Source organism: Salvelinus sp. IW2-2015, unplaced genomic scaffold (assembly GCF_002910315.2).
Source record: "Salvelinus sp. IW2-2015 unplaced genomic scaffold, ASM291031v2 Un_scaffold930, whole genome shotgun sequence".
Classification (NCBI taxonomy): domain Eukaryota; kingdom Metazoa; phylum Chordata; class Actinopteri; order Salmoniformes; family Salmonidae; genus Salvelinus; species Salvelinus sp. IW2-2015.
Window position 1 is genome coordinate 420,632 of NW_019942653.1, and position 9,591 is coordinate 430,222.

The 9,591-nt window shown below is 44.8% G+C and overlaps 1 pseudogene; it reads right to left on the reverse strand.

The window, feature by feature from the left end:
* Positions 1-9,591, reverse strand: part of LOC112069198 (glutamate receptor 3-like) — a 64,728-nt pseudogene that overhangs the window by 48,804 nt on the left and 6,333 nt on the right.

The following is a 9,591-nucleotide window of genomic DNA, read 5'->3' on the forward strand; positions in this document are numbered from 1 at the left end:
AAAGATTGAAAAGGCAAAAATATTTTCAAACATGTTTCATCTTCACCATCCCCCCCCAAGAAAAGATTTCTAGACACAGTTGGCATACATAATTAAGAAAAACACACATAAATGTCTGTGTGTCAGATGTTGGGGAATTTTGTAGCTGATGTCTACCCTGTCTAGTTAGTTTTTTTTTAAAGCTTTCTGACTGTGTGCGAGACTGATGGGTGTCTTCAACCAGAAGGAGGCTAAGAACAGGCTTGGGAAACTTTGCAGGGGGGGGAAGATACAAAAATAATTAACATACATTACCGAAATCCATTTTTCCGTTTTATCTTTGGTTTATAAACTCAACAGTGATGTCAATACATCCATAAACATAATTGCATAATATAAATAGCTAATTAAAGGTTAATAAGTTATTTATTTTGTTAAGGCAGGGGGAGGCAGGGAAATATCCCGAAAAAACATATTCTCTGTGTTCCCAAACGGCCAGGTCTCATTCCCTATGGCCCTGTCCAAAGTGGATTCAACAGGTTAGGCGCAAGAGTTGCCATTTTTGCTTGCCATGTGGAATTTGCAGCAAGGCTTTTTCAGGACAGATGAATAATAGTTGCTGCTGTCATCTTTCTGTAGCACACAGAAAATTATACACCAGTTGTAACTGTTATGTAGGTAGTGGTCTTAAATAATACACGCTCTGATTTAAAATTACAGCCTTTAAATGGTTTGAGAAGACATAACCCAGGCTGTTGAGTAAACCACTCTCCACTTCAGCCTCCCGTTCCCCAGGCCCCCCTTTCCCCCCTCCCCTGGGCCTGCCCCTCTCCCCCTCTCTCTCTCTCTCTTCTTCTCTCTCTCTCTCCCTCTCTCTTCTCTCTCTCCTTTCTCTCTTCTCTCTCCTCCTCCTCTCTCCTCTCTCTCTCTCTCTCTCTCTCTCTCTCTCTCCTCTCTGCTCCTTCTCCTCTTCTCTCTCTCCTTCTCTAACTCTCTCTCTCTCTCTCTCTCTCTCTCTTCTCTCTCTCTCTCTCCTCTCCTCTCTCTTCTCTCTTCTCTCCCTCTCTCTCTTCTTCTCCCTCTCTCCTCTCCCTCTCTCTCACTCTCTCCACCCCTCTCATCCATTCACAGCGCCCCTCCATGCCTGGGAAGAGGACGAGACAAATGCTTTTCTCATCTACCAAAATTAATTTTTAAATCTCCCCAAGCTCCCTTTCATTCCTTTTTCTCTCTTATTTTATGTAATTTCTCTCTCGTTCTTCTTGTCTCTGTTCTTTCTTTCTCTCTTTATTTAATTTCTTTTCTTCTTCATCCCCATCATGGCTTGTTACCAAAACACATCCTTGGAGTGGGTTTGATTGGCACTTTTATTTTACTATCCAAAACGATGACTTTCTTTCTTTGGTTAAAAAGCAGCAGCAGTATAGTATTCAGACAAGTAACTGCACTGGCATCTTGGTTGAGCATACGACACCAATGAACGAAAAAAATCAAACCAGCCCAGCGTTTTTTGTTCCCAGGCAGTGACTCGTGAAGAAGACATGTCTCGTTTGTAGCCCCTAAACCATGAATGTTTTCTACAACACAACCAAAACATGTTGTAGAAAGAAGAAAGACAGTGATAAATAGCTTACATGAGCGTAGAGATAGGTCAAACGGTGGGGAAATACAGCCATAAACACAATGGCGGCAGCCAGCAGACTATAACATTAACCTCTTAATATAACGGAGTCCTGTCCGTGGGTAACAGTCAATAATAGAGAACGAGCATACTCAGCCATACAGAAAGCGTTTCAAAAGCTTCAGGGCTGACTTTTTTTTTTAAAACACAACTAAGACAGCATTAGTTAAGCTTGTCAGAAGGGTCAAAAAAATATAACCTCAACATTAGAGACTCTCCAGTTTTTTAAAATAACCACACTGAGACGGCGGTGATGGAACAGAACATAAAAAACCCCAACAGAAACACGGTGGAATGAACAGAACATAATAAACCACGCACTGAGACGCGGTGAAGCTGAATGGGACAGACATAAATTAACCCCACTGAGATCGCCGGTGGGATGGACAGACATAAAATAACCACACTGAGACGCCGGGGATGGACAGACATAAAATAACCCCACAAAGACACGGATGGGACAGACAAAATAACCCCACAAAAGACCTACGGTGGTATGGACAGACATCAAAATAACCCACAGCTGAGAGCGGTGGATGGACAGACATAAAGTAACCCCACAAAGACACGGTGGATGGACAGGACGATTAAATAACCACACAGAGACGCGGTGGATGGGACAGACATAAAATAACCCCACCAAAGACACGGTGGATGGACGACATTAAATAACCACACTTGAGACGCGGTGGCAACATGGAACAGACATAAAATAACCCCACTGAGACGTGGGGATGGATACGGACATAAATAACCCGCACAGAGACACGGTGGCATGGACAGACATTAAATAACCACCACAAGCACGGTGGAATTCAGAAAATGGACAGACATAAATAACACCCACAGAGACACGGTGGATTGGACAGACATAAATAACCCCACAGAGCGCTGGTGATGGACAGACATAATAACCCCACAGGAACACGGTGTATTGGACAGACATAATAACCACATTTGAGACGCGGTGGATGGACAGATACATTAAATAACCCCACTGAGACCGGTGATGGACCAGACATAAATAACCCCACTGAACGCGGTGGGATGGAAATACCCCCTGAGACGCGGTGGATGTTGACAGACATAAATAACCCCATCTAGACGCGGTGGATGGACAGACAGACAAAATAAACCACACTTGAGACACGGTGGATGGACAGACAATAAATAACCCCACTGAGACCGTGGATGGAAGAACTAAATAACCCCACCAGAGACGCCGGTGGATGGACAACAGCAGTCGGTGGATGGTGTGGGCGGGTGTTCTCTCTCCATCTGATGGAGTGTGTGGATGTGTGCGATGTGTGTGTGTGGTTGACCACGTTTCTGCATTCAGAGGATTAATTCCCAGCGTTAGCGACGCTAAACCAGGGAAATGGACTTAAACATCGCAAATGGCACGCTATTCCCTTTATATAGTGGTACTACCCACAGGGCTCCTTCAAAAAGATAAGTGGCACTAACGTAAGGGATCAAGAGTCATAACGTACCATTGGGAGTAGGTCATCTCGTCCCGGCTGTATGGTGGTTGGAATTAGAACAATGAGGGCAAACCTAACCCTCATCCATTTTATGATACACCCTACGGCCCTGCTCATCGATCGTCGTCTGCGGAGGAGAGGGAGGTAAAGGGGAATCAGTTTTGGAGGGGTTTTGAGGCTTTTAAAGAGGGGACTAGTGAGAAGAAAATGTCAAAAGTGGGATGACGCGCACGCAGAAGATTTACTTGAGGTCGAGGAAGGGTCAAGGCCCGTATTCAGAAAGCGTTCTCAGAGTAAGTGGTGGCCGTTTAAGATCAGTTAGCCTTTTAAGACCACCAAGTGAACAACAATGACACATAGACAAGGGGCGCAAAACCTATACATCAGAGACAAGGGGCGGGCCAAAACTACGATCAGAGACAAGGGGGCCCAAACCGTACATCAGAGACAAAGGGGCCCAAAACCCCTACTATCAGAGACAAGGGGGCCCAAACCTAGCATCAGAGACAAGGGGGACCCAAACCTACAATCAGAGACAAGGGGGGCCCAAACCTACATCAGAGAACAAGGGGGCCCAAAAAACCTACATCGAGACAAAGGGGTCCAAACACATCAGAGACAAGGGGCCCAAACCTACATCAGAGACAAGGGGGCCCAAACCTACATCAGGAACAAGGGGCCCAAACCTACATCAGAGACAAGGGGCCCAACTACATTTCAGAGACAAGGGGCCACAAACCTACATCAGAGAACAAGGGGGGCCCAAACCTACATCAGAGACAAGGGGCCCGACAAACCTACATCAGAGAGACAAGGGCCACCAAACCTACATTCAGAGACAAGGGAGCCCAAACCTACGTTCAGAGACAGCCAAACATACCATCAGAGACAAGGGGCCCCAAACCTACCATCAGAGACAAGGGGGCCCAAACGACATCAGACACCAGTTGTACTTTACCGTAATAGGAGGAACAGGCATATAAACACGCGTGTAAAACATAATCACATTGTTAAGACATCAACTTTTTCTCTTTCAACTTCTGGTAGTAAATGTTAAAAACAAATTGGGTGCGTCCCAAAATGCCAACTTCTATTCACAAAATATGTGCTGCACTATATAGAGCCCGCTAGTGGATCCTCTGGTCATTAGTAACCCCACTATAAGAGAGCCCTATGGATCCTGGTCATAGTAAACCCACTAATATAGACTCTATGGATTCCTGGTTCATTAGTTAAACCCCACTATATAGAGCCCTATGGATCCTGGGGATTCATTAGTAACCCCACTAATATAGAGCCCTATGATCCGGTCATTAGTAACCCATATTATAGAGCCCTATGGATCCTGCGTCATAGTAACCCACTATATAAGCCCTATGGATTCCTTGGTCGTCTATAGTAACCCACTATATAGAGCCATATGGATCCTGGTCATTAGTAACCACTATATAGAGCCCTATGGATCCTGGTCATTAGTAACCCACTATATAGAGCCCTATGGATCCTGGTCATAGTAACCCACTATATAGAGCCCTATGGATCCTGGTCATTAGTAACCCACTATAATAGAGCCCTATGGATCCTGGTTCATTAGTAACCCACTATATAGGCCCTATGGATCCTGGCTCATTAGTAACCACTATATAGAGCCCTATGGATCCTGGGTCATTAGTAACCCACGTATATAGAGCCCTATGGATCCTGTGTCATTAGTAAACCACACTATATAGAAGCCCTATAGAGTCCTGGTCATTAGTAACCACTCTATAGAGCTCTATGGATCCTGGTCATTAAGGTAACCCACTTATATAGAGCCTATGGATACGCAGGTGCCAGGTCATAGTAACCCACTATATAGAGCCCTATGGATCCTGTCATTAGTAACCCACATATAGAGCCCTATGGATCCTGGTCATTAGTAACCCACTATATAGAGCCCTAGGATCCTGGTCATTAGTAACCCACTATATAGAAGCCTATGGATCCTGGTCATAGTAACCCACTATATAGAGCCCTATGGATCCTGGTCATTAGTAACCCACTATATAGGACCTATGATCCTGGTCAATTAGTAACCACTATATAGGCCCTAGGATCCTGGTCATAGTAGTAACCACTATTATAGAGCCATAGATCCTGGGTCATTAGTAACCCACTATATAGAGCCCTATGGATCCTGGTCATTAGTAACCCCACTATATAGAGGCCCTATAGATCCTGGTCATTAGTAAACCCACTATATAGAGCCCTATGGATCCTGGTCATTAGTAACCCACTATATATAGAGCCCTATGATCCTGGTCATTTAGTAACCCACTATATAGAGCCCTATATATCCTGGTCATTAGTAACCACCTATATAGAGCCCTATGGATCCTGGTCATTAGTAACCACATTATAGAGCCCTATGGATCCTGTGTATTAGTAACGCACAATATAGAGCCCTATGGATCCTGGTCATTAGTAACCACTATTTATAGAGCCCTATGATCCTGGTCATTTAGTAACACACTATATAGAGCTCTATGGATCCTGTCATTAGTACCCCACTATATAGAGCCCTATGGATCCTGGTCTATTAGTAACCCACTATATTAGAGCCCTATGATTCCTGGTCATTAGTAACCCACTATATAGAGCTCTATGATCCTGGTCATTAGTAACACACTATATAGAAGCCCTATGGATCCTGGTCATTAGTAACCCAACTATATAGAGCCCATATGGATCCTGGTCAATTAGTTAACCCACCTAATATAGAGCCATATGGATCCTGGTCATTAGTAACCCACATATAGAGCCATATGGATCTGGTCGATTAGTAACCCACTATATAGAGCCCTATGGACCTGGTCATTAGTAACCCACTATATAGAGCCCCATAGATCCTGGTCATTAGTAACACACTATAATAGAGCTCTATGGATCTGGTCATTAGTAACCCACTATAATAGAGCCCTATGGATCCTGGTCATTAGTAACCCACTATTATAGAGCCCTATGGATCACTGGTCATTTAGTAACCCGCACTATATAAAAGAGCCCTATGGATCCTGGTCATTAGTAACCCACTATAGAAGCCCTATGATCCTGTCATTTAAGTACCCACTATATAGAGCCCTATGGATCCTGGTCATTAGTAACACACTATAGAGCCCTATGGATCCTGGTCATTAGTAACCCACTATATAGAGCCCTATGGATCCTGGTCATTAGTAGTGCACTATATAGGGAGTACAGTTCTTTTTGGGACGCATCCTTTGGTGAAGTAACAATGAACATCAGTGAGAGACTGAGAGATGACTCCACTCACCCCATAGACCAGTTCCCCCACCATCCCGTTCCACGTCTTGGTGTCTGGATCCCGCGCACCGTACTTCCCGTCTGCTACTACTGACAGTTTGTATCTTATCCCCACATGTTTTGCAATTTCGGCAGCTAAATCGACACAGTAGCCTTCATATCTGTCATTCCCCTCCAGATTCATCTGGTGTTTCTTGTACATCACATAAGGGGCTTCCTGTTAACAGTCAGATCACACGCTGGTTTATTGTCACACACACACACATATGCTCACACCCCCCCCCACACACACAGTCCCAAACCAGGAAGCAGCTTCAGCAGCAGTCTCATGCAGGCATGCATGTGCAGATGACACACCACAGATGCATTGAAGTATATGTTGATAACAGCAGGATGACAAGCCAGGTAGTTGTTTTACCATGCTGTGGTGGCCAGCGTACTCCCAGCCCTAATTCACCCAGCATCCTGTCTCTCAGCCCTGGGGAACCGTTGTGTGTGCATTTGTGTGTGTGTCTGCATGTGTGACAAACTAACAGTCCAAGAGGACCACAGGCTTCTCACAGTGTCTGGCTAAGGCTACAATATGCCTTAGTTCGAGGTATGTGGTCTTCAACAGATGCTGGGTGTATTGGTAGGCTGGGTGTGGGTTAGCTCAGAGTGGGGTGGAGATGGGGGTGGAGGTTCATAAAGTAAATGGCCGTGACTTGGATCAGGAAGTGAGTGCTGCTGTATTCATATCTCAACATAATCATCAACAAGCACGTTTCATCAATCAATGTGCAAAGGGGGAAGGCTTTAATAATAATCATTCAAAAAAACTAAAACAAAAGGGTGACATTTTCATTCTAATCCCAAAACTCAAATAAAAAATGACCATAAAAGTTAATAAATAAATATTTAAAACACCACCAGGAGAGGGCAGCGTGCTTTTCTCCCCTCCATTTTCAAACACTGGTGGTGGTGCAGCTATCTTGTTGCTATGGTTTCATCATTACCCTACACACACTGGTGGTGGTACAGCTAGCTTGTTGCTATGGTTTCATCATTACCCTACACACACTGGTGGTGTTGCAGCTTATCTTGTTGCTATGGTTTCATCATGCTTACCGCTACACCACTGGGTGTTTGCAAGCTATCTTGTTGCTATGGTTTTCATCATTCCTACACACACTGGTGGTGTTGCAGCTTGGCATGCGTTACACCTGGTGGTTGTCGTATGGTGTTTCTATTCATCATTAGCCCTACACACACCTGGTGCTGGTGCAGCTAACTTGTTGCTTGGTTCTTCATTACCCTACCACACACTGTTGGTTGGCTGCAGCTGCTTAATGTGTAATGTTGTTTCATTACCGCTACACACACTGGTGGTGGTGCAGCTAGTTTAATGTTCATGGTTTCATTTACCCCTACACACACTTGGTGGTGGTGAGCTAAGCTTAATGTTTATGGTTTCTTACCCTACACACACTGGTGGTGGTGGCAGCTAGCTTATGTTATGGTTTCATTACCCCTACACACACTGGTGGTGGTGCAGCTAGCTTGTTGCTTGATGGTTTATTACCCAACAAAAGAAGAGCTGCTGCTCACACAGACGGACGACCCATTGAGACAACACATAATTAGAGGGTTGCAAGTGAAGAAGCAATGGCTTGTTTGTTCTGTGGTGAACTATATCCTCTTCACCCTTGCTTATTGTAAATGCCCCCCCTGAGTTAACATGTTTATCTACTGATGCTGTTATCCATCTGAACCTTAAATGCTTCCTTTTTAGGAGAGAGAGAGAGAGAGAGAGAGAGAGAGAGAGAGAGAGAGAGAGAAGAGAGAGAGAGAACGAGAGAGAGAGAGAGGAGAGAAGATCCACAGAGAGAGGAGAAGAAGGAGAGACCGGTGGCGAGAGAGGAGAGAACAAGAACACGCAAAGACAGGACTGCACGAGAGCGCATGGAGAAAGACAGTGAAAGAAGACATATCAGGACAGAGAGAGAGAAGTGAGAGAGACGAGTGACAGACGAGACAGAAGCAACAACAGAGAGGAGAGACAGAGAGAGAGACAGACAGGGGACAGAGGAGCGAACAGAGGAGAGGAGCGACAGAGAGAGAGGCGAGGAGAGAGAAGCGAGAGAGAGAGAAGAGACAGAGAGACTGAGGAGAGAGAGTACAGAGGAGAGCTGAGAGAAGAGAGACAAGAGTAGACTGAGAGAGAGAGGACAGGGACAGAGGAGAGACGAGACGGGAAGGACAAGATGAGAGACAGACAGGGAGGACAGAGAGAGACAGACAGGACAGAGAGAGACAGAGCCGGGACAGAGAGAGACAGAGCAGAACAGACAGGGACAGAGAGAGAGAGCAGACAGGGGCAGGGAGAGACAGACGAGAGAGCGGACAGAGAGAGACAGAGGAGAGAGAGAGAGGACATGAAACAAGAGAGAGAGAGGAGAGACCAATCAGAATCCAGATCTTCAAGTGTAAGTGTATAACGGGAAGAACTACAATACTAACTATTGGGAAACGCCATCCCTGTTTCAAATGTTTTTTGCTGTTCATGAGTGTTCCTTTACTATTCAAAGGTTGTCTATAAGCCACAAGGTCATCTATGAGCAGCTGACAGTTGACAAGCTGCCCTGATATTTTTTTGCAATTCACGGGCAGAGAAAGTCATTTCAAACACTATTAATGAGGCAAAATATGATTAAAAATTTAAGATGTGAAATGAATAAATTTCCGCATTGGCACGTCAACACTGCTGCCAGGAAATCTATAGCAAATCGTCTCCTGCCTTCCTGCCAAAGCAACTCACTGGAGGCTGTACACGAACCAGGCCACTCAGAGAACAAAACAAAATAGAAAAAACAAATTAGTTATATTCTTATCCTCTCTCAAATGTGCTGTATTTTGCTTGTGTCTTGAGAAGCCATTGCAGTATCATTAACCCATCATATCATCATCATTTCCCCCCTCCTATCCCAGATGTCATTGAACCATTTACTTGATGAGGACAGACAAGACAGGTTCTACTTACGTACGGATGGCGGATGTTGGTTTGTATGTGTTTTCTATTAGATGGAGTCAACTCAACCCATTTACCCACTTACTCATTATATATAATACCAATATTGTGATGTCACTGCTACGACAGGCCACTGA